Here is a 23,367-nt window from a genome sequence, read left to right on the forward strand (position 1 = left end):
TCTTAAATAACTTGATTTTGCCTTTGAGAGAAAAGTTGTAGATCTCGAGACGTTTTCGAAACACTAATCTCTCTTTCGTTAAAGATTTCTTGAGATATTTTAAATTTTTTCATGATATTTTTACAATATGAAATATGAAATACCTCGTTAGTCTAAAGTATTCACCTTTCAACTACTTTACCTTGACACTTTTGTATATAAAATAATAAAAGAAAGCGTATAATAATGAAATTAATTTTTACATTTGCAATTTTGCAAAATTGAATGCGTTTACAAAATCTAATCAAATTTTTTTGTTCTTTTTTTACAACAATCGATTTTTTTCATTATCTACGTATAAAAGTATTAAGATAAAGTCATCAAAAAGTGAATTAATACTTTACAAAGTATTTTATATTTTATATTAAAAATATTATAACAAAATTTAAAATATCTCAGGAAATCCTTAACAAACGAGAGCTTTATTATAGTGTTTTGAAAAAGTCTCGACGAGCTCTACAACTTTTATCTTAAGAAAAAAAAATCAAGTTTTATTTAAGAAATTAGTTGCTTTTAAAATTTCTTGAAAACGACGACATCTACGACATGACTAATGTAGGAATCATATATCCCCCTTTATGGCCCGCTTCATGTAATCCAATTATTCTGACTCTATCTGCTTAATGTAAATATGTATAAAGTGTACAGAATCAAAAAATATAATGTTTAAATATATTAAAATTTTACGAAAGTTGTAACGACTCATTATTTCTAGAATAACAATAATGATAACAGGTTACTTTTTTAATAGATAATAAGTAACGGGAACGAGTTACTTTTCTCAATGAGAATAACGAGTTACTTTTACGTAACGATAAGTTACTTTTTTCAATGAATAATTTAGCTAGATACAGAAAATAATTTTGTTGCAAGATCAAAATAATTATAGTAGGTCCCTGGAGTATAATAATAATTTTCTAAAAAATTTTGACATTTTAAAAATCAGTTTGAACGTTCTACATAATTATTTTGATAGTGCAACAAAATATAATCAAATTATTTTCAGATTTGTATCTAGCTAAATTTTTAGAATCTTCAGCAAAACCGTTCTTTCGGTGTTCTTGTAATGAGAACAACGAGTTACGGTAACGATAAGTTACTTCTTTCAATGAGTAACGAGTAACGGTAACGATGAGTTACTCCTTTCAATGAGTAACGAGTAACGGTAACGAGCTACTTCTTTCAAGAATAACGAGTTGTATACGGTAACGATGAGTTACTTTTTTCAATGAATAACGAGCAACGGTAACGAGTTACTCCTGGAAAGAACGGTTTTGTTGAAGTATCTAAAAATTTAGCTAGATACAGAAAATAATTTTGTTGCAAGATCAAAATAATTATAGTAGGTCGCTAGAGTATAGATAATAATAATTTTGTAAAAAATTTTGACATTTTAGAAATCAGTTTGAACGTTCTACATAATTATTTTGATGGTGCAACAAAATATAATCAAATTATTTTCAGATCTGTATCTAGCTAAATTTTTTGAATCTTCAGCAAAACCGTTCTTTCGGTGTTCTTGCAATGAGAATAACGAGTTACGGTAACGATGAGTTACTTCTTTCAATGAGTAACGAGTAACGGTAACGAGTTGCTTCTTTTAAGAATAACGAGTTGTATACGGTAATGATAAGTTACTTTTTCAATGAGTAACGAATTACGATAACGAGTTACTTTTCAAACGTAACTTTCCTTGATATTATATTATTAATTAATACTATATATTTGAAATATATTATTATAAAATATTCTTAAAATATATGTTGGGACAACTTTGCCGAGTAATTAAGAGCTTCCGCACAAGACTCTCGTATAGTAATGTAGCGTAACGTAACGTAGATCAACGCACAAAAAACGTATAACACCTTAACCGATACGTTTCTCGTGCGCTGATCCACGTTACGTTACGCTGGATTACTATACGAGAGTCTTGTGAGGATACCCTTACAGTCATGATGAACGAATATCTAGAGACGGAACACGCGCTCTGAATATGCCCCGATACGCGTGCAATTTCAAGTGAGAAGGCATTCCTGTCCCCGTTACATAAGTACACAAAATTTAATATATTTGTAACTGAAACATATGTTTGTGTACATATTCATGAAATTTAGTGCACTTTTTCATAAAATTTAATGTGAGTACGCATAAAATTTAATGTTTATGTACATGACATTTCAACACAAAAACTGAAAGTATATTAATGTACATATGTATGGAATTTAATGTACACATGTACGAAATTTATAATACCCTGTATATTATTTAATAAACTTTACATGAAGTTTAATATACATACGCATGAACTATAATGTATACGCACATTAAATTTAATGCAGAAACTGAAAAATATATTAATCTATATATGCACAAAATTAATGTAATTATAAGTTTTTGAAGTAAACGGTGGTCCCTTAATCGGGGGATATGCGCATAATGATGCGCACGAAAATCCCACATCTCTCTCTTTCGATTGTGGCGCAAGAATGAGAAAGAAATTTCTGTTGTAAGTCGAAGAGAGAGTCGAGCGAGAAGTATTGTATCGATATATCGAAGTCGCAGCGAGCGACGAGCGGAAAGTAGAGAGTAGAGAAGATGGCGGAATAGAGAAGGTCGTGTGTAACGGCGTGCAATAAAGTTTTGTTCTGGCATTTATTTCCGTCTAGTGTGCGTCACGTGGCTGCTACACGTACACGCGAACGTATACATGTGTGTAGGTAGCGCTGGTAGCGCCTAGTGATACGTGCGCGCTTCGCATATATGTGTATGTGATGGGGTGTTGGGGTGGCGGAGTAGGGATAGTACCTCTTATACTGAACAGTCGCGCCATGTACGGGTCAAGCATCCACATAGCGGTCCAGTGAATTGGTTCCCACTCGGTACCCAACTTTCATCTATGGCTCCAAGAAGCTAACAGAAGTTAGCGGCCACACCCCGGCAAACCGTGTCGACTCACGGGCTAAACTAGATGAGGGTAGCCAGATATGGCGAGATCTGATGGGAGGCAGCAGTCCCATCAGTACTGCATTAAGGCGGTTGAGACATTCTAGTCCGGCTTAATGCAGATACTTTCAGGCGCGGTCAAATTGACCACACCGGCTGGAACACTGCGGTACAGAAAGACACGGGAACCTACTGTACTATACTCCCATGAAAGCATGAATGGAATGTCGACATATTGTGGATGTACACCGTTGGGCGATCCGGCTAACGACCGGCGCTGCCCTGCGTCCGGGGCGGGCAGTGTGAAGTTAGCAACTGGGCATGTGGCGGTGGACCGCTGGACCCCACATGGGAAATTGGCGACCAGCGAAGAAACCCGAATAGGGACATGGAATGTCCGGAGGCTACAGCAAGCGGGCAAGTTGCAAATACTACATAGTGAGCTAAAGCGCTGTAATGTAAAGATCGCAGGAATAGCGGAGATACATTGGCGGGGTAGCGGACATTTCTGCACTCCTGACTTCCAGGTGTATTTTTCTGGATTGGAAAATCAAAGTCGCGGGGGAGTGGCAGTGATGGTGAGTAGCCGATTGAGAAACACCGTCACCGGCTACAAAACCATGAGCGAGCGCATAATTTCGGTTCGCTTTAGCGCAACCCCCTATTGTGTAAATATAATCCAGGTGTATGCACCTACAATGGATGCAAACGACGAAGAGGTGGAAAGCTTCTACACTGCCTTAAAGAATTCGATTGCTGAGATACCCAACAACGAAATCGTGTTAATTCTGGGCGATCTCAATGCTAAGATAGGCCGCACGAGTGAGGACGATCACCTGCGCAATGTTGTTGGGAAATACGGCATTGGCACTAGAAATGAGAGAGGCGAAAGACTGCTGCAATTCTGCATTGACAACAACTACTGCATCACGAATACAACCTAACCTACAAACAGCATTTTCGTCGCTTATTCACCTGGACATCACCGGATGGGAGAACCAAAAACCAGATAGACTATATACTGATAAGGAGTCGTTGGCGCACATCCATTCTATCGGTAAAAACGCTTCCAGGTGCCGATTGTGGGTCGGATCATCAACTCTTGGTCTGTGGCTTCCGAATAAAGCTGCAAGCACGGAGAGGGCTAAACCAAATTTCCAAGCTGCCGCCGATCACGGATAAGGACGCGTTCGTGACGACGCTAAAGCGTAACATTATGGTCGGGACTCAAAAGTAATACACAAATTCAAACTCATTATGGCTTGATATGAAACATTTAATAACGGCATCGCTAGAGGCATCCCAACCTCCACCCAAGATCATTAAAAAACAATGTTGGATGACCGACAGCACACTCACACTGATAGAGGCTAGGAGGAAACTTAAAGCCAGCGGACTTGACGACCAAGAACACAGAACGGAATACAAACAACTCTCGAAACTCATCCAGCTGAACTGCAGAAAAGATAAAAACAAACATCTTAATAACATATGCAGTGAAATCCAGCATCATATAAATACCACGCAGCCCAGGGACGTGTTTAAAAAAATAAAGAGCATAACCCATAAATCTAAGCCTCGCACTTGGGCGGTTTGTGATTCCAGCGGCACTCTATGCACAGACATAGACGAAATTACTGAAGTCTGGAGGAAATACTGTGCAAACCTTTACAGTGAGGAAGAGGCAGGAACCCCAACGATTACCGGATGGGATGAAGAGCCGGGCATACTACTGCAAGAGGTACAAGCAGCCATTGAGAAACTGGCCAAGAATAAGTCACCCGGAATTGACTCAATTACAGGAGAAATCCTGAAATCCTTGAGTGACGAAGGGGTGAAGATAGTGCATAAGATCTGTCAACTTATATGGACAACGGGAAAATGGCCCAAAAAGTGGACAACCTCAATTATTGTCCCTCTGCATAAAAAAGGAGCAACATCTAAATGCGACACTTACCGGCTCATTGCACTTATAACCCATGTAAGCAAAGTCATGCTCCATATTATACAATCCAGATTACAAGCTTTTGCAAATTGGCAAATTGCCCCGGAACAAGCCGGATTTGTAAAGGGACGAGGCACGAGAGGACAAATACTAAATTTACGTCAACTAATAGAAAAAGCCAGGGAATACTACACGCCAATGTACATCTGCATCGTAGATTATGTTAAGGCCTTCGACAAGGTTAAATGGTGTTGTAGCAGAGGTTGAGAGGAATGTGGTGAGGGGGTAGCCGGAATAAAGTAGCTTGATTTAACCGTACGTTCACACTTTATTGTTCTCTTAACACGAGGACGACCGGTTGTAATGGCGTTACAGACGACTCTAATCTTACTGGGGGGGAATTCGTGGTCGCGCGTACAACGCTCGCAGCGCACCCGACTATAGCCGAACATCCTCGAGCGTCTCCGATCACAGCATCGAGAATGCTCGGCTTCCGACTAAAGGCCGATTCACAGATGCGCGTCAAACTATTCTGCCTTAACACTACCGCCGTTTAAGTGCATCCTCTAGAATTCACGCATACATAAGTTTTCACGAAGCATTACAAAACGCTCTCTCGGCAGTGCCTTCGTAAACACATCTGCATATTGCACCTCCGTAGGAACGTATTTCACCGTAATTTCTTTTTCTTCGAATTTCTCTCGAATATAATGATACCTTATGTCTATATGTTTTGTTCGCTTGTGGAACTCTGCGTTCTTTACAAGCCGAATCGCACTTTGGTTGTCTACACATAACTCAGTCGCATTATTACATTCGATCCCTAGACCTATCAACAATTTCCTCAGCCATGTGGCTTCTCTGGTCGCAGCACTCGCCGCAACATACTCTGATTCAGTCGTGCTCAACGTTACAAGCTTCTGCGAAGACCACGAGACCGGACCATTTGCAAAATAGAACACATAACCCGTTGTTGAGCGCCTTGTCTCCAAGTCACCTGCAAAGTCCGCGTCGGAGTAGCCAATGAGGGTCGAACGCCTACCGCCGTTTTTGTACTCGATTCCGTACCCGATCGTTGCATTCACATACGCGAGAACTCTTTTTACCGCACGCCAGTGTGACTTGTCGTGCTTATTCGCGAATTTACTAATAACATTTACAGCAAAAGCTATATCAGGTCTCGAGACTATTGCCAAAAACATGAGCGATCCTACGGCCTCTCTATATGGAACGGTTCCGTCGTTCCCCTCCTCTTTCTCCACCGGGAGCAATACTGCATGTGGGTCCGCGGGCATTCCAACAGCTTTCGCCTCTTTCATTTTGAATCTATCGACAATCTTAGTTGCGTACGCCGCTTGATGAATTACAAGAGATTTGCGCTTACGATCACGTTTTATTTGTAAGCCGACAAACACAGACGCGTCACCAACTGTGATTCGAAAAGATTGACTTAACTTATCAATAATTGTCTCTAAGATGGTCTTATTTTTGGCCGCGAACAGGCCGTCATCCACAAAGAGCGCGAGATACACTTTTTCACCTTCAAACTGACCGACAAAGATACACTGATCGGCCTCGATGGCCTCGAACCCGTATTCACTCAGAAAATCCACGAACTTCTCGTTCCAGCATCGTGGAGCCTGTTTAAGTCCGTACAATGCTTTGTCGAGTTTGCACACCACACTCGCTGATGAATCTTTCTTCTCCTTGTCTCCGCTGATGATTAATCCCTCTGGGATTTCCATGTAGACGTCCTCGTCCAGCACTCCATACAGGAACGCCGTCTCCACGTCGAACTGCCGAAGCTCCAGGTCCTCTTCTGCTGCTAGCGCCAACAACACCCGCAGCGAATCGTAGCGCACGACCGGCGCAAACGTTTCTGAGTAGTCTATGCCCTCACGTTGCATGAAGCCCCTTGCGCAGAGCCTTGCCTTGAATCTTACTGTATTTTTCTCGGGATCCTTCTTCACCTTGAATACCCACTTCGAGTCGATGATCTTCTGACCTGCTGATCTTGGTACAATCGACCACGTATGATTTCGCTCGTGTGCGTGAAGCTCCTCTTCGACAGCACGTGCCCACTGCGCGGCATCCCTGCTGCTCATGGCCTCATTAAATGAGCCTGAAGCCACATACTCAGCGATATCTACCTCGTATCGCCGCGGTGGTCGAAGTACAGAGCGATCCCTTAGATTCCTTGCTGGGTTGTCCGTTGTCTGGCGTGGAGTGACATTCCCCACGACAGGAGCCTCCTCGACATCGTCTTCTTCGTCGTCCTCGCAACGTGCGCCCTCGTCGGCTTCTTCTTGATCCTGGATATTGCACTTCTTGAGTTTCACGGAAACCTCGTTGTCTGAGTCCGTAGTTACCTCAGCTTTTCCTAGTTTTTCATCGAAAATGACATCTCTCGAGACTCCGACTTTCCCTGTCTCGGGATCAAACAGTCGATAGTTTGTTGACTCACTTTCGTAGCCCACAAGTATTTTTGCCTTTGTGCGAGAATCGAACTTCCTCACAAATTGCTTTGGTACGTGCACCAACGCTCGCGTGCCGAAAACTCGCAGATGTCCTAACTCAGGCTTTTGTCCATTCCACAGCTCGAAAGGGGTCACCTCCTTTCCAGAAGACACGGTTCGGTTCAACACGTACACCGCGGTATTCACTGCTTCAGCCCACAAATGTTTGGGCAGATCTTTACCGTGCAGCATCGACCTCGCGCTCTCAACGATGGTCCTGTTGTCCCTCTCCGCCTTCCCGTTCTGCTGTGGTGTGTACGGAGCAGTATTTTCTTTCTTGATGCCATGTGCCGACAAATACTCGTTCATCTTCTCGTTGCAAAATTCACGCCCATTGTCAGAGCGAAGAACTTTCATCGGCTTGCCAAACTTGGTCCTGATGAGACGCTCGTATTGTTTGAATCCGTCAAACACGTCGGATTTGTGCCGAATGAAGTACACGTGCCTGAATCCTGTGCAATCATCCTTGAACGTCAAGAAATATCTTGCTCCCCCTGGTGACTCCACTTCTGTCGGCCCGCACACGTCCGTGTGCACTTTCTCGTCTGGTACTGTCGTCGCCTTGCTGACGCTTTTCTTGAATGGTAAACGATGAGCCTTGCCCTGTGCACACGCTTCGCAGAAGAAGTCGTCGGACCCCTTTAGCGCGACGCCCTTCACCAGCCCTTTCGAGACTAGTTCACGTATAGCACGCTTATCAATGTGACCGAGACGCTCGTGCCACACTTGCAAGCTTACAGCAGCCACGTTTGCCTGCTTCGTAGCGACTGGTAGTTCGACTTTAAACAGCATTCTGTAAACACAATTACTCTGCTTAACACCAGTTGCAACGACTGTTCCACCACGCACCAGGTTTACTGAATTTTGTTCGAACACGACTTTGTAACCTCGTTCGACACACGCGCCAACCGAGAAAAGATTCTTTCGTAGTTTTGGTACGTACAGCACATTGTCAATACGCGACTTTTTCCACGCGCCATCAACACACTTTGTGATGGTAACACTGCCCGTACCGACAACTTTGCACTCTTTATTGTCTCCGAGCACGACGGTGCCGCCTTGCGCGACGGCTGTGTACTGGGAAAACCACTCGCGTCGAAATGTCATGTGCGCCGACGCCCCGCTATCGGTGAGCCAGATTTCTTTTGTATCTGCACTCAAGATCTTTTTTATCGATCTGCACATCTCTGTCGAGCACTTTTCCGCCACTTTTTGCACACTCCCGCCGCACTCCCCGACAAAAGCACAGTCGCATATGTCTTTGTTGTCACCTTCAGTTTTTTCGCGCGACTGTTCGCACTCACGCGCGTAGTGCCCTTTTTCTTGACACTTGAAGCACGTAACTTTCTTTTTTGGTTTTTGTTTCTTCTTCCCGGACTTCTTTTCACCCGATTTCTTCGACTGACTTCCTTTCGACACAGCCAGGGCCGTTGCACCGTCCTCACTCTCTGAGTTCAGCCGCATTTCCTCCCCGATCAATCTCGAGGTCAAATTCTCGAGGGTCTGTCGAGCCGAATCAACGCTATCCCACGCAGTTCGCAATGTCCCGTACTTGGACGTCAAACTTGCCAACAGCTTCGCCGCAATTGCGTTGCTGGATATTTGCTCACCGACGTCAGTTAATGTAGCCGCCATATTTTGCACCGTTGCGATATGCTGCTCCATCGAATCACTGGGCGACATCCGGTATTCATGAAATTTTTGCAGAAGCACCATCTTGTTAGCTTCCGATTTCTGCTCGTGAAGCAGACACAATTTCGTCCACATTTCATTCGCGGTCGCACACACCAGGAGAGGCTCCAATTTTCTCGGTTCAATCGCCGACGAGATGAGGAACATCGCTTTTGCGTTCTCACGCACCCACGCTTTGTTTTCAGCCGACGCGGCCGCCGGTCTCGCTCTCGTCCCATCTACAATGTCCTGGATGCCATTCGCGTAAAATAATGCCATCAACTGGAATTTCCATGCTTGAAAATTATTCCCGTCAAACTTCTTCACTCCACGAGCTGAGATGTCGTCACTCATGACTAGTACGATACGCGCACCGTTACCGCCAAAAACGAAGCCACGCGGTCCACGCGTAATGGCCGCCCCGCGCACGCTTTCGTCCTCGCCGCGAACCGCCTCTCGTGTCCACACCTCTATATCAAACGCAGTGGAAGCGTGCTGGGCCCATAACCTGTTGTAGCAGAGGTTGAGAGGAATGTGGTGAGGGGGTAGCCGGAATAAAGTAGCTTGATTTAACCGTACGTTCACACTTTATTGTTCTCTTAACACGAGGACGACCGGTTGTAATGGCGTTACAGACGACTCTAATCTCACTGGGGGGGAATTCGTGGTCGCGCGTACAACGCTCGCAGCGCACCCGACTATAGCCGAACATCCTCGAGCGTCTCCGATCACAGCATCGAGAATGCTCGGCTTCCGACTAAAGGCCGATTCACAGATGCGCGTCAAACTATTCTGCCTTAACAAATGGCATAAACTATGGCCGATTCTGTTAGAAATGGGCATACCTGGACATATTGTATGCCTGATTAAAAGTTTGTACGAGAATAGTGCCGCCGTGGTCAGAATTGATAAGCACTTGTCTTCTGAATGCAAAATCAGAAAAGGCGTTAGGCAGGGCTGTGTTCTCTCTCCGCTACTGTTCAATCTCTACAGCGAGAGTATTATGCGCTTGGTATTGGATGGTTGGGAGAACGGAGTTGTGATAGGAGGAAAGAAAATCTCCAACCTCAGGTTCGCAGACGACACGATTTTGCTGGCACGCAGCAAAGAGGAACTCGTGGCCTTAATGGAGAGACTAGAACGTATTAGCCTAGAATGTGGACTCGAGATCAACACCCAGAAGACGAAGGTCATGATTGTTGACCGTGAGAATGATAACCAACCAGGTACACTTTCGGTTGGCGAATACGAGGTAGTGGATCACTTCGTATACCTGGGCGCCGTTATCAACAACAGAGGATGCTGCGAAGCCGAGATACGCCGAAGAATACAGCTGGGTAGAACCGCCATGTCCCAACTCACACCTGTGTGAAAGAACAGCAATATAACGCGCAGCACCAAGATCAACTTGGTCCATGCGCTTGTCTTTTCTGTGTTTGGTTATGCGGCCGAAACGTGGACACTACGCGCGACTGACCGCCGTCGGGTAGACGCATTCGAAATGTGGTGCTGGAGGAGAATGCTCAGGATACCCTGGACGGCGCGGAGGACCAACATGTCCATCCTCGCTGAGATAAAACCTAGGCAACGGCTGTCGAGTCTGGTATACTCTCGCATATTGAAATTTTTCGGGCACATCACAAGAAGCGACAATATGGAGAAGCTAATTGTGCAGGGTAAGCCGGATGGGAAGCGAAGAAGAGGGAGGTCTCCCTGCCGTTGGACGGACGCCATCGGGCAACTTCTCCACGCTGATATGGAGACCGCTGTACGAGGTGCAGCTATCAGGTCACGATGGCGGGATACTGTTAGGCGGGCGACCGCCGTGCTTGATGGTGGGATCCATTAAAGGGTCATTCCAAACATGTCACCACACGTCTGTCAAGATGTTGGATTTAGGAGGGTATAACAATCGTGCGTCGTACACTGAGCGATACCTGCTAGTGCATGTCTTACACGTCGTAGCGGGAATAGTGATATCTTTCAGAAGTGGTTGCTTTTGCCTCGATAAAGTGACACTCAAGAGACAAACAAATTTCGACGGCGCGGTGGTTGGTGGTTTGAGGCTACCTTCTACGACTGATTGCTGCCAATCGAAGGTTATAACGGTAAGTTTTTGTATACTTTTTTGTTACAAGTATAGAAAATACGATTTTCCGTGTAATTTCGATTAATTTTAGTTGATTACACGAAAAGAACGGTTTTGCTAAAGTATCTAAAGAGAAGGGTGTGACGAAAAAACTCGTTTTTAGTTTGTTCGGGGAAAGTAAAACATCATTTCTTATAGTTTTTGAGGCAAGAAATCTATGCTAGTTAAAATGCTAGTTAAAATTGCGTCGCATGATGGGAACACATAGAAAATTTAAATCGAGAAAACGAGTAGCATTTTGCAGTCATTCGCGGGATAGGACTCTGCTACATGTATCGATAATACATAGTATTAAACAACATATTTTAACATTAAAAGATACAGAATAATCTATAAAGATGCAATAATATTTAACAGCAAAAATATCAGACGTAACGGCGTTTGCATGAGCATGTTCGAGTCGACTTCTCCCACCCAGTGGCTAACGCTCGAGATCTTTCCACAGAATGTTTACATATTTCTTGTGCATCAAAACACAGCTATTCCTGAATTCAGTTATAACATATTTAATAACAAATGAAATAAAAGCGGGCCTTTTCGTCACACGCTTCTTTAGTTGAATACAAATCTAAAAATAATTTTGTTAACCTAGATTAAATCTTGAGAATTTTTAATATATTTATTATTATTGAAAGAGATGTAGGATTTTTGTATGCATCGTTACGCGCATGTTCTCTTGATTGACTAACATACCACGTTTACTTCTACTGTTCAAGAACTTATAATTACATTAATTTCGTTGAATTTAATGCACATGTACGTTATCATTCATGCTAGCGTTATTTGTTCAATTTGTCATGTTACTACTTAAAAACAAGTAGATTATATAGGATATTAGGCCAAATTTGATACATTTACTTTACTTTTATCCACATTTTACTCAAAGTATTCTAAAATTATATAATGACGATATTACATGTTGCAGGCTGAAATGTTTTACTGTAACTTTTGCAATTTTGGAACTCCATATTTGAAAAGACACTTAGAGCACCATAATTATCATAGAAACATTACTCGTGTTTATTATTGTGGCTATGACAGATGTAAGAAATTTTTCCAAATTAGTGCATATTTAAGAACACACTTACATCGTACACATGGATTACTATAAAAAAAAAACAAGAAACATTTCTGGACACAACTTGTTCTGCAGATGAAAGAGGAAAGTTTGTATGTACAATCAACATTTGCAAGAAAGAATTTTATAATTTTCATCTTCTTACAAAACATTTGAAAATGCACATTAATAAAAAACAACAAATTCGATGTCCATTTCAAAATTGCAAAAGAGAATATTCTATTTTATCTTCTTTTACCAGTCATATATCAAAAATTCATAAAAATCGATATGATGAAGCAAAAATAGTTACTGTTAAAAATCTTAAGAATTGTAATGTTAATGACAAGATTATTGAATCTGAAGAGTCATTAAACAATACACTGCTCGAAATTGATGACCAACCTAATATGATGGTGCAACATGAATCTTGTGATGTCCAATGTGACGCTGATGAATCAGATTTATTCCTTAAAAATGTTGGTCAATTTTACTTAAAGTTGGAGAGTAAGTTACTACTTCCAGCATCAACAATTCAGTATATAGTTACTGAAATAAATAACATTCATGACAAAGGACAGAAAATTGTTCAACAAAAATTAAAAGAATCTTTTTTGGCTGAAAATATTTTATCTAATGAAATAAATGAAATTATCAAAAAAGTTTTCAAGTGTGATCCTTGGATTAAAAGTAATAGCATTTTTCAAACAGATTTTAAGAGAAAAAAATTTTATAAAAAAGAGTTTGATTACGTCGATCCAATTTTTATTAAAATTGATAAAGTAACGAAAAAGTATTTTGCTTACGTGCCTGTGCAAGAAACGTTAAAACATTTTTTCAAGGATAAATCATTGCAAGATATAATTAATCTTAGATCGCAATCCCAACACGACAAACTTTTAAAAGATTTCACAGATGGAAAAATGTTTAGAAGCAACTTGTTTTTCAAAGATAATCCAGAAGCTTTACAAATAATTCTTTATCAAGATGCATTTGAAGTCGTCAACCCAATAGGTTCAGCAAAGAAAAAACATAAATTATTGGCCGTTTATATGAGTTTGGGTAATGTACCAGACAACTTTCGCAGTCACATTAACTGCATTAAACTTGTTGCTCTATGTAAAAAAGCAGATTTTAACCATAAAAGTGTTTATGGAAAAATAGTAGAAGATTTAAAAATTATTGAAGAAACAGGAATTGAAATTGATGGTAAATTTATTAAGGGTTGTCTTGTTTTTATTATTGGTGACAATTTAGGCAGTCATGGATTGGGAGGTTTTGTTGAAAATTTCAGTACAGCACAATATTTGTGCAGATTTTGTCACATAACAAGAGAAGAATTTTATTCTGATGGTGGTGCATGTAAAATGTACAAATCAAGGAGCATTGAATCGTACAACAATGCTTTAGACAAGATTGGAAATAAAAATGATTTTGAAGGTATCAAATTCAATTCAGTTTTCAACCAATTAAAAAATTATCATGTTTGTTCACCAGGATTACCTCCGTGTTTGGGACATGATTTGTTTGAAGGAATTGTAGCCTTCGATTTGCAATTATATATTGCTTATTTTATTGATAATAAATGGTTTACTTTAAAACAATTAAACAAGAGAATTGAGAACTTTAAGTATTCGACAGAAGAACGACAAGATAAACCCTGTATAATAACTGTTACGAGTAAGAGAATAAGTGGAGGTGCTTGCCAAATTTGGAACTTTCTTAGACTTTTGCCTCTTTTAATTGAAGACAAGATTGAAGCAATTGATGATAAAGTGTAGATTTGTACACTTCTACTCAATGAGATCGTTGAAATCATTTGTTCCCCAACAATTCATAAATCTTGTTTACCTTATCTACAATTAATTATTTCTCAGTACATTTCAACGAGAGAAATGTTATTTCCTGAAGTCAAATTGCGGCCAAAGCATCATTACTTGATTCTTATCCTGAACTCATTTTGCAATTTGGCCCTGTAATAAAAGTGTGGACTATGCGTTTTGAGAGCAAACATCGTTTTTTTAAAAGAGCCATTCGATACACTCTTAATTTTATAAATGTACCAAAATCTCTTAGCATAAAACATGAACTTTTACAAAGTCTAGTACGATTAGGAGCAGACATTAGATTCCAAACAGAATTTTATGAAGTTAGTAACTTTCACATTGACTTATACAACAAGGATATATGGAAAGCTATACAAAATGCTAGGTTACCTAAACTGCTCCAGCAATGTAACAAAGTTGTTGTGAAAGGTACCGAATATAAACAAGGATATGCTTTAGTTTTACACCAAGATAGTTACCGATATAATATCGTAATAGGAAAAATATGCCTGTTTCTCTTCTATGAAGAGAATATTTATGTTTTATTCGAGGGGATAGAAAATAACTATATACCACACCTTAATGCTTACGAACTTGGTCAAATTAAATCATACCCGGGAAAAAATATTCATATCTGACGGTATATGAACATATATAAATGAGATATGAACATATATGAACATATATAAATGAGATATGAACAGATATAAGTTTTATATGCCCATATCTAAAGCATATATAATCATATATGGTTATATATCGCCATATATGATCAGATCGTACATTATACATGACACAAGATCTGATCATATAAGTTCATATATGGTCAGACATATTATTATGTGTAGCCAGATATGACACTATACATAATCGTATCTGGCCTTACATGGTCGTATATAAAGAATGTTCGGCCATGTATTATCAGATATAATTATGTATGGCCATACATAACTGTATCGGCACTGTATATGATCATATATGACAAGACGCGATGCTGTATATGATTGTATACATATGTTCATATACGGCCGGAAATGATATGAAACATGATCAGATCTGTCTATATATGACCAGATTGGGATATAATGATATAAAATGTCCGGGAAAATATTCATATCTGACAGTATATGAACATATATAAATGAGATATGAACAGATATAAGTTTTACATGCCCATGTATAGAGCATATATAATCATATATGGTTATCTATCGCCATATATGATCAGATCTTGTGTCATGTATAATGCACGATCTGATCATATATGGCGATAGATAACCATATATGATTATATATGCTCTATACATGGGCATGTAAAACTTATATCTGTTCATATCTCATTTATATATGTTCATATACTGTCAGATATGAATATTTTCCCGGACATTTATATCCGCGAACAAAATGTCCAGGAAAAATATTCATATTTGACAGTATATGAACATGTATAAATGAGATATGAACAGATATAAGTTTTACATACCCATATATAGAGCATATATAATCATGTATGAACCTATATAGTCATATAATATTATATATGATCAGATCAGATATTGCATCTCAAAGTATTCAATAGATGGCATTCGATGGGATCTGTTTCTCGTATTTAAAATTTGACAAACAGTGTTATAAGAACGGTATCAAAAGACACGACACTGTCTCGCACTATAGAGCGGCACAATTTTTGTATTAGTTGTATCGTAGAGTCTACTTTTATAATAAAGTTGCACACTCTTAAAAAATAACTTTTGAAAATATATAACAATTTTCTGAAACTTACTTAAATATATATGTTCATACCTGATAAATATATAGTTCGTACCTGATCATACCTGATCAGATATTAACATATACAATAATACCAGATCATATATCCTCAGATCTGGCCAATTTCCATATCTGACCATATATGGCCATTCATATATGATCATATATGATCAGATATGAATATTTTTTCCCGGGTATGAATGTCGTAACCTGCAAGAGATGTTATATTTCAAACCATTGCATGTTTATACTATAGGAAGTATGTGGTGCATTAAGGTGGTCCTTTCGCGGACCCAGCTAGTCAAGTAACAGTCCGTCATGAGGTAATTGAAAACAGACATATTGACAAACATTACACAACATCCCAATAATTATAATAATATAATATGATTTTACACGCACGATTTAATCGTATTTAATTATTTACTAATTAAAAAAATATCACAATAGTAGTGCGGTTGGACTCGATTTAGGTTAGGTCAGGCATGACAGTACGAGTAAAGCAATATGCGATTGGCCCACTACTTATTTAACCTCATATATCAGAGCAAAACATTCGGCAAGCCTTTATTTTCAAGGTATGTACGAAATCCGGAAACTTCAGGGAATATTTTAAGACATGAATAATGTATTCATCTGATCGCTAAGTACATGTATTATTCGTTGAAAACCTCGGACGTGGCGATTTGCATCATTCTATCTTTCTCGTTCATTAGATGTAAACAAGGATATAATGACAATGGCACGCTCCGCGAACGCACATTTAGAATGACTTATTTCTTGTAAAGTGTCGGTAACCTCACTTGATTTTTCGTACACATGCCCCTTATTACTGTATATTTAACATATATCAAATTTAGGTACCTATCTAATACTTGTTCTCACGAAAGGACCACCTTAAACCATCACATGGTTTTGTTTCTCATTGTATTTGATACCACTACATCATCCATATCATATTAAGTACGTATATTGACTAACGATTACCATAAAGGTATAACTGTAGATATGTAGTTAATATTTTTTGTATATTGTATATTATTTAATAAAAAATTATGGATTAGCACGTTTACAAAGTTATCAGAATTTGTGATTATTCATATTTTATTACATTTTTGCTGTATTATATCAAAATGTTGATTGTCTAGTTTAATTTAATTGTATTGTTTTGTTTAATATTTTTTAAATCAATTTATACATTTTCTTTTATTAACGTAAGTAATGCACAAGTTTTTGCATGTTGCCGTATGACTTAAAGAGATGCTGAAGTCATGAACCGACTGAACGATTTACATACAATTTACAATTGTATAAGGTTTACAAAATATCAGTACATTATTACTACTACATCAATATCGCACTCATACATACGGATAAATTTTTATAAAACCTTTTCATATTAAATTAGGTGTTTAAGTCTAATTTTAAAAACTCAACGTTGTTTCTTCTTGTAATCTACATGTTTAGAGACTCCAATTTCATAAGTATAAACTCTAGAACTTTTATATCAAGCAAATATTGTCATGATTGATAGCTCTGAACACCATATTCGTCTGACAAATGACAAAAAAGATCTGAATTAAAAAACTTTCGCTCTCTACATAAAGTATACTCCATACTGCATGTAAACATGTATATACTTTAATTCTGGAATAAGATTTTTAATGTAAAAGTAATACATACAAAAAGTTGTTACAAAATTATTGCGTTTTATCGGTAAAACAGGACAGACTTCAGAATTCCCTGAGTGTTACGACAATCTTTGTGCTCAGACACTTCATATTTTTCAGATCGCAAAATGCCATTATTCAAAGTAGAATCACCTGGTTATAAAAGAATTATGATAAAAGCAAACAGTATATCAGAAATAATTGAAATTGCTATAAAAAAATTAAAACTTCCTGAAGACAACACTTACAAGGTAATTATCATAAAAGTTTTTGCAAAAAATGCGTTATGTTTATCAACCTACTCATTAATAAAATATAATGTGATTGAATATTTTTGTAGTTACTTGTACAAAATGATGGAACAGAAATAGATGATAATGATGTCTTGCTGGAATATACAGAACAATGTAAGGATGCCATTGTTTTAACGATTTTGGATATAAATATGCCTTTGGATTATGATAAAAAAGACGAAAATAACTAAAATGTTTCAAATGAATGTAGTTCAGCGATGCAGAGAGGTAACATTTCAGGTATACATTTCATTATTTTTTTATTAAGTTTATTTTTTAATATTTTTAATGTAATGACGTTTATACGCATTCTTAAATTTATAAATAAATAATAACGTATTAAAACTGGGAATTGTATCAATATATTTAAATTGAGGAAAATGGCTACCCGACTGAAAGTAAATCTTAGTGCTCAAAAATAATTTTCGAAATGAATTTATATACAATACATTTACAAGTTTTCTCGAACTGCACACTTCCTGTTTGACGGACTTTTAAAACGCAGCCGTTAAGTAGAACAAGAAATGCAATGACGCAAATTAAATTGCTAGTCAATTTAATAATTTTGATAATAATTTCAATACTGGAGGATCGTGGTCGAGGTAATATTTTTCGCAACAAATTCTTTACAATTTTCAAGATAGAGGAGTTTGTAGAGATGCTTGTAGGCATAAAAATTATTGTAGCCCTTTGATCGTTGAAAGTTACCCACGAGCCAATGAAGTAGACCAGTTGTACAATATTATTAACTTAGACCATAATTTATCTTTTTTTACAATTTCCTTATGATTTTATCTAATTTTTTCACTTGTGACATTACTATTAAATTATATTATACTTTTAAATTGTAATCCCATCAGTGTAAGTCCACAGGGATACCTTGTCTTACCTTAGCCATGAGGCAAGAGATAGGGAGAAATGACTTTATTTAAAAAAAATAAAGTTTATAATTCTCTGAAGATTTTATTTTATGACAGTTATATTAAAAGATTGATATGCAAAGAATATTTAAGAAGTAAAAATGATTCGTTGATTATGGAAACTTAACTTTTGTTCATCATCAAACTTTTACTACACCGTCTTGTCCCACTTTCTCCTATATACACGCAAGTGTTTTTTTTATCTATTTCAGATTCTAGTTCTATCAGTACAAAATCTGAAACATTAAGTTTATCAAATTATACATCAAGTACAAAAGTAAAATCAATAAATCTAGAAGACACAGTGTGGAGTAAATTATCGGAAGAAATAGTTGCTACTTGCAAAAGAGGAGATAAACTGTGTTTTTCAGATAAAAAAGCAGTTATTCAGAAAATCGTAGAATATATGATTGATACTCTCAAAGACACGACAAGAGGTAAAGCACATGAAATTGCAAAAATCCTCTGCAGTACTTATCCGAAAACTTTTGGTGATACAATTGGTAACGACGAAATGTGGGGAACTGGCTTAGAAACCGTAAGGCTTGAAATTTATAATGCCTGTCTTTATAAGATTAATTCAAGAAAACGTAAGAGGAAATCGAAATCTACGGATTACGATAGTGACGATGCGGAGCAAGAAGAACGCCAGAAGCAAGCTGCAACATCACGATATCAAGACGAGTACGGCTGTACTGAATATGCACCTATTCTACCGTTAGATGAAAATGCAGAAAGTCAAGAAAATAAACGACATACTTTATTACAACTTTTTGTTCTTCGCGAAACAAGTCCACAAGTTTTAAAATTAATGGAAGAAACGTATCCAACTCTTCGTGCCGTAAATGAGAAAAACAGAAATTTAGAGAAAATCGCCACTGACTGGCCTTTTTTACAAGAAATTGATTGCTTCTTTCAACACTGTTCTCGATTATTAGGAAAAAATGTTCTCCAAGTCTGGACAAATTCACTCAGTAAGAAGGCAAAACCCATGAGACTATATTTCAAACTTAAACAGAAAAAGAAAGGAAATGAAATAAATGAGATTATAAACGATTGCAAAACAGCTATTCAAATAAGGAAAGATAAAATGCCAAAACTATTAGTAGTTTTCCGGTTATTAATCTTTTATTTCAATGAAAAGGAAAATTTTCTTTTTAAAATAATTGAAGTAAGTAGAATAAAGCCACTATCCTCTATAGCTTAATTTATAATTATGCTTCATAAACCTATTAAAGTGTACTTTGCAGGAAAATCGTTATATGATCAGGATGCAAAATGCAGCGTCGTCATTAATCAAAAAATTTTAATTACTTCCACGAATTTTCTTGAAGGAATCTTGATAACTTTTCTTGCACATTACGTTTATGGATTTTGCTATGCGCCTGAAATTGAAAAATCTTTAGAGTTTATACAAAGGTAACTATGTTTTATTATAATTTGTGTATATATATAAATATATATATATATATATATATATATAGAAACACTTAGAAACAACAAGTAGGTCATATTGGGCACTAAGTCATGTGGGGTTCAGTTACCTTAATGTATTAATAATAAATATATATATTTTTAATGTATTGAATGTGTTACTTTTATGTATTAAAAATGTAAATAAATAAAACTGTTTAAATTATTTAATTTAAATGTTTATTGTTTTCAGAGTTTTTTTACAAATTAATCCACAAAATGGAGTAAAAAAGCATCAAAAGCTCGTCGACAAAAGTCATTTAATGTGGCTGTATTTAAACTTGCGAAAGAACTTTCTGCATTCTGTGATGAATTCCGAATTGAACCAAGTGATACATAAAATTCGATTATTATTGTACGCTACTAGGAATATGTGAGTAATTATGTTTCTCTCATGCAAATCAGCAAGAAACAATAATATGTATAATAATTTTTTAAAATATTTGGAGTGAATCTTTTTCTCAAAAAAATAATTATTAATTAAAAGAACATGCTTTCGAATTAAATCTTCAAGAAAATAAGATAAAAATCCAGAATCTTAAATTAATTTTAAATGCGCTACACTTCAAATTTATAAAAATTAAATTGCAAAATAAAACTAATATTATTTAAATTAAATTGCAGATGTTTATTATTATTACATATGATATGAATACGAATTTTACTTTGCAGGAACTTTGCTGCAATCCGTAACATCTGGCCGTCCGGGGTTCCGAGCGTGAACGACTTTAATTGCCGGTCTCGGAATAATTTGCTGATTGCATTTAAATTTTAATCTTTTTATGAAAACATGAAATGATATTTTTTTTTTTTTTTTTATGAAAACCTGATATTTGTTTTTTTTTTTATGACAACATCAATTCTGGATGTAACAAAAAGATCTATAATATGTTATAAATTCTACTGATAAACAAATTTAATTAACTTTTGTTTCTTATTTTTTCGAAATAATTTCTGTTGAAAAAGAGTTGAAATTGTAAAAGAGTAAAAACACATTATAATTATTATAATCTTTCAAATTAATGCTTTATCTTTTTTTCATGTTAACCCGTCTGTATAACATTCAATAAAGAATGTACATTAAAATTTAATTATATATGTAAAATGATTCATTATTTAAATATTGTAATAGTGTGTTGTTAACCCTTACAAAAAATACACGCAACAGTGTCCGAAATTACACTCAAATGAGTGTTAACTCGCAAACAAACCTCCATTGAGAGTTAACACTCATTTGAGTGCTGTAATTTCGAACACTAGTCGGGTGTATTTTTCGTAAGGGAAAAATTTCTATTATACATAAAATGTAATGAAAATGTAACGGAAGCAAATTTCATAAATGTACATTATAAACGTTTAATGTTGTCAATGAAAATAAAGTTACAAGTAACTTAAATTTAATGGCACATGTATTAAATTTCATGCACAATGAACATTAAACTTAATGCACAATGAACATTACACTTAATGCACAATGAACATTAAATTTCGTGTAATAAACATTAAATTTCAGTAAAATAAGCTGAATTTTTGGTTTCTACATTACATTATTTGTATGTCGATGTGCATGAAATTTAATGCATGTACCATTAAATTTAAGTTACGTAACTTCATTTTCATTGACAACATTAAATATTTTTAATGTACGTTTGTGAAATTTGCTTCCGTTACGTTTTCATTAAATTTCATGTAGAAATTTTTAACAGTGTGGATGTGCAAATAGAATTTGACTGTAAAGAGAATGTACCGGCAAATACTACCGCCTATTGTCTCATCTTGCATGATCGCGTAATCGAATACTGTCCGTTGTCGAACGTAGTGCGTAAAATCATGTAAATTACAGGATTGTCCCGATTGCGCACATTACAAATCGGACACGACAATATTTTCCGATCGGACACGGTGCCGATCGGACACGGTGTCGATCAAACACGGTGTCGATCAGACACGGTGCCAATCGGACACAGTTACCATCGGACACATTTAGTTGCATTTGGACACGGTGTCGATTGCACATGGTGCCAATCGGACACGGTAACGATCGGACACGGTGTCGATTGCACACGGTGAAGATCGGACACGGTGCCGATTGGACACGGTAACGATCGGACACGGTGTCGATTGCACACTGTAACGATTGCACACGGTGTCGATCGGACACGGTGTCAATTGCACACAGTGCCGATCGGACACGGTAACAATCGCACACGGTGCCGATTGCACACGGTAACGATTGCACACGGTGTCGATTGCACACGGTGCCGATCGGACACGGTAACGATCGGACACGGTGTCGATTGCACACGGTGCCGATTGCACACGGTAACGATTGCACACGGTGTCGATCGGACACGGTGTCGATTGCACACGGTGTCGATCGGACACGGTGTCGATTGCACACGGTGCCGATCGGACACGGTAACGATCGGACACGGTCCCGTTTGGAAATAAAATACGAAAGTTTATGTATATGTTTGAGATTGTAAAACAATAATAAACTAAAAAACTGTAGCATTACGCGAGGTTAAAAAAATCTGTGATCGTATTATGTATTTATATTAATTATTTACAGATAGCACATTAAGTGGTAGGCAGAACTAAAAATCTATATAAGGATACGTATTATACTTTAATATCGTATACTTCAAGTATGAAGTCGATTGACATATTTCCTAACCTCAAGCCATCCTCTCATTAGAGTGCTTCATTATATTGCTTTTACAGTCTCGAACAGTACATAAAATTTCGAAATATTTTTTCTCTTTTAAACAAAGTGGCGTTAAATAAGTATACTTTTGTCGGTAATTGTTTACATAAAGGGGACCACCTTGGATGACCTTGGTATTTTAGTATGTTGTCAAGGTCACCCTCCTGAGTGACCTTCAGAAGGTTTCAGCCCGCGCTCGTTATTCGTTAAAAAATTATTAACAAAAAGGTATTTAACTGTTTAAAGCGCGTCACTAATCTACATAGGTTAGATGACGCGCTTTAAAAGTATTTTACTGTTTAAAGCGCGTCACTAATCTACATAGGTTAGATCTACATAGGACAAAGGGCAAGTCCAGCTGGCCAACGAGCAACTCATAACACTGCCG

The 23,367-nt window shown here is 37.4% G+C and overlaps 1 long non-coding RNA gene and 2 pseudogenes across 1 annotated transcript in view; 2 read left to right on the top strand and 1 right to left on the bottom strand.

The window, feature by feature from the left end:
• The window catches only part of LOC139812008 (uncharacterized), a 259,939-nt gene that overhangs the window by 107,545 nt on the left and 129,027 nt on the right, over positions 1 to 23,367 (bottom strand). The gene's annotated exons all lie outside the window — the stretch shown is intronic.
• Positions 8,767 to 21,472, top strand: LOC139811749 (uncharacterized; annotated as a pseudogene).
• On the top strand, positions 13,031 to 15,513 carry LOC139811742 (uncharacterized; annotated as a pseudogene).

Source organism: Temnothorax longispinosus, chromosome 1, assembly GCF_030848805.1.
Source record: "Temnothorax longispinosus isolate EJ_2023e chromosome 1, Tlon_JGU_v1, whole genome shotgun sequence".
In the NCBI taxonomy this organism is placed as follows: domain Eukaryota; kingdom Metazoa; phylum Arthropoda; class Insecta; order Hymenoptera; family Formicidae; genus Temnothorax; species Temnothorax longispinosus.